The sequence below is a fragment of the Mastomys coucha genome, unplaced genomic scaffold (genome assembly GCF_008632895.1).
Source record: "Mastomys coucha isolate ucsf_1 unplaced genomic scaffold, UCSF_Mcou_1 pScaffold3, whole genome shotgun sequence".
In the NCBI taxonomy this organism is placed as follows: domain Eukaryota; kingdom Metazoa; phylum Chordata; class Mammalia; order Rodentia; family Muridae; genus Mastomys; species Mastomys coucha.
Genome location: NW_022196909.1, coordinates 12,650,607 through 12,653,552, shown reverse-complemented (window position 1 = coordinate 12,653,552; position 2,946 = coordinate 12,650,607). Strand labels below are relative to the sequence as shown.

Sequence of the window (2,946 nt, the reverse complement as noted above, 5' to 3'; positions counted from 1 at the left end):
ACAATCTAAGGCCCTTTTTCCATGCTAGGTAAATGCTCAAAACCCAACATCCTAGCACAGCCCCTCCCCACCCCCAACATATGTTTCCAAGTTTTTCCTGAATCCTATGATAACTAAGTGCTTTTTCATTCATTATCTCATTCCTCCCAGCAATCCTAGGGGACAGATAATATTGTATTCTTTCTTTGCAGATGTAGCGCCCAAGATACAGGGAAGTTAAAATCTAACTTTATGCAAGAGTGGGTTAGGATTTAACCTCAGATGACACTCAAATGCCATCTATTATTCACCGGTAAAGTATGCGGGTAGGAGATTAAGCAAAATCCTCGTGTTCAAACATGTAAAAAAGACGCTTATCTCCCACTCCACAACTCCACTTTATTTCCTATGCTTTATATTTATAAGCCTCTCCTAATTTTGTCCTTCCTCATAGCTTCGAAGGCTGCAGCTGACCCTGAAATGAAGGCACTAAATCGGACAGGAACCAAAAAAAAAAAAAAAAAAAAAAAAAAAAAAAAAAAAAAAAGCCCGTGGTCACCACGGTAACGGTGGCGTGGCAGAAGTTCTACGCAGGCGCACTGCGTCCTCGCGTGGGCCAGCCTAGGCTCGGAACACCCCGAGCCTGGGCGACTCCCGGGTGGGTGGGAGGCTCGCGGCGCGCGCCTGCGCAGTGGCGCGGGCGCGGGTGTGACTGAGCGCACGTAGCGAGGGCTGCGGCCGCCCCCTGCCCGCTGCGCCGGCGCGGCAGGCGACTATAAAAGGGTCGACTGGCTCCCTCTGCCGCCCAGCGGCACCGCCAGCAGGCTGAGGGCGGCGGGGAGCTAGCCAGCGGGGACTGCAGGCAACAGGACCGACCCGAGCCGAGCTGTCGCCCTCCTCCCGGCCCGCTATCCAGGTGAGGCGCTCCTCCGATCGTGGGGACGGTGGCCGGGGTCCCCTCGTTCTGGAAGGGGGCTCAGCCCTTCCCGCAGCCGCCCCACACCCGGGTCTCCCCGAGAGGACCCGGCCATGCACCCCCGAAGCCAGGCCGCCCCGCCGCTCGCCCAGCTTCCCTCGCCGTCCCCCCACCCCAACCCACCCCCGTCCTGCCTCTGGCTGGAGCGGCAGCAGCGGCGTGTGCCCCGCCCCAGCCCTAGGACCTTCTTGAATGTTCCATCCCGGGCAGCCAGCCTCCCTGATGACTTGTGCAGCGGTACCTCGTCCTCCCCACTAAGCTGTGGGAAGGCGAGGGCGGACGGGCGGGGGGTCTGGGCCACCCCAGCCGCAGATGGTTAGCATGTGGCCGTGGAGAAAGCTTGGCGGCGCTTGCTGCGTTTTCGATCTCTCTCGCTCCTTCTTCTCTTTTCTTTTTTCCCTTTTGGAAAGTAAAGCTGGGAAGTGGGACCTACTCAGGAGTTTGGACTGAACTTGTCTGTTGAGCTTAGCGGCGCTGCCTCAGCAAGTAGACGTAGCCCGGGGCACCGGAGTTTAGCCGAGAACTTGCTGTCACTCACACAGTTGGGGAAGCTGGCTTCTTCCTTCCTCTTCATCCCTGCGGATCACTCTCTTAAGGAGACACGCGTCTGTCTCTGTAGCCCTCTCTCCCCATGCTCCTTCTCTCCTCCCGGTTTCCAGTCTTCCCCACCTCCTCTGGTTCGACTCACCCCAGACCCCCTTTCCCTTTTCGTCCCTCACGCTCCCCTCCCCTTGCAGGGTCGAAAAGTCAGTCCATTTTAGCCAAACCTTCCACGGTTGTGTGAGAATTTTAAGCTGGGTTTGGTGATTGGCCCCAGATGGATGCTCAGTGTTGGGAAGGAGGATGGTACGATTACGTACGAGGTTTTTTCTCCTAAAGAGTGGGAATTTTGGTACAAAGGCAGGTTTTTCGACGCTAACATCTTGAGCTGACCATCCAAAAATGAGGACTCTTGGGATTTGGCACCGTGGTTTGTAGGGAAGAGCCTCCACAGAAAGGGATGAAGAAGCTTCTGGATCCTCTTTTAGGAAGCGATTTCTTAAAAAAATTAAAAGGAACCTGCCAGTTTCGACTGGACTCGAGAGCTATGATGGCTCTGGGACTTTTCCTTGGAATGCACTCTGGAGGGATGGAATAGCCACTACGTGAGTGGGGGAGGGGGGAGACGTGGCAACACTCCTCTTTCATCAACTTTTTTTTTTTTTTAAGGATGAGGAGAAAAAAACGCATTTCCCTTCTCAGGTTTAGATGTAGCTTATGAATGGAACTAGTCTTTTCCTAAAATAATCGCATTAAGAAATTACTCCTGCGTAGCAGGAACATTGGAAATTAAACTTACAAATACACAAAAGAGTTATTTTGATTATTTCTAGGGAGAAAAGAGATTTTAAGCAGGAAGTGGAAGCTGAAAGTGAGCAAGCTCTGAATTCTTTTATCTTGATTTGAAATAAGAATAGCCATGATTTCTTTCTTTCTTTTTTCCTCCTCAGCCATTGATTTTCTTTAACTTTCAACCCTTAGTGTCATTTCAGAACCTTAAATATGAATTGGAAGTCTGACTTTTTCCTTTTTGTAGGAACCATAGAGGTTTGTTCCTTACTTTAAAAAGTCATGAGAGTTTGATTTTGGAATATTGTGCCTAATGTTTTCCTGAGGGCAGATGCCTTTTGGATTTACAGACTAAGAAAAGGTCTACTATTTCTCTCTTAGGTGGATAAAGCTGTTTCCATTGGTATACTGAAATGAATTCTATTTTGAAATAAAGCTGAGACTTTGATAAAAGCGTTGGGCATTTTGTCACTTTGTAACTCAGCTATAGTAAAATAAGTGAAAAACAGGTGCAACGGGTAATTGTAAAAAATAAATATTGAAAAAAAAATTAGAAACCTTTATAGCCAGTGGTGGTGGTTATAGCCGGTGGTGGTGGTGGTGGTGTATGTCTTCAATCCTGGGACTTGGGAGGCAGAAGCAATTCTACAGAGTGAGTTTGG

General features: G+C 50.0%; 1 protein-coding gene across 2 annotated transcripts in view; it reads left to right on the top strand.

Moving 5' to 3' along the window:
- The first annotated feature begins 689 nt into the window (after window positions 1–689).
- Window positions 690–2,946, top strand: part of P4ha1 (prolyl 4-hydroxylase subunit alpha 1) — a 46,986-nt gene continuing 44,729 nt past the window's right edge. For both annotated transcript variants that reach the window (XM_031346553.1, XM_031346554.1), the window contains exon 1: window positions 690–895. The gene's annotated coding sequence lies outside the window, so the exon portion shown is untranslated. The remainder of the gene's footprint in view (window positions 896–2,946) is intronic.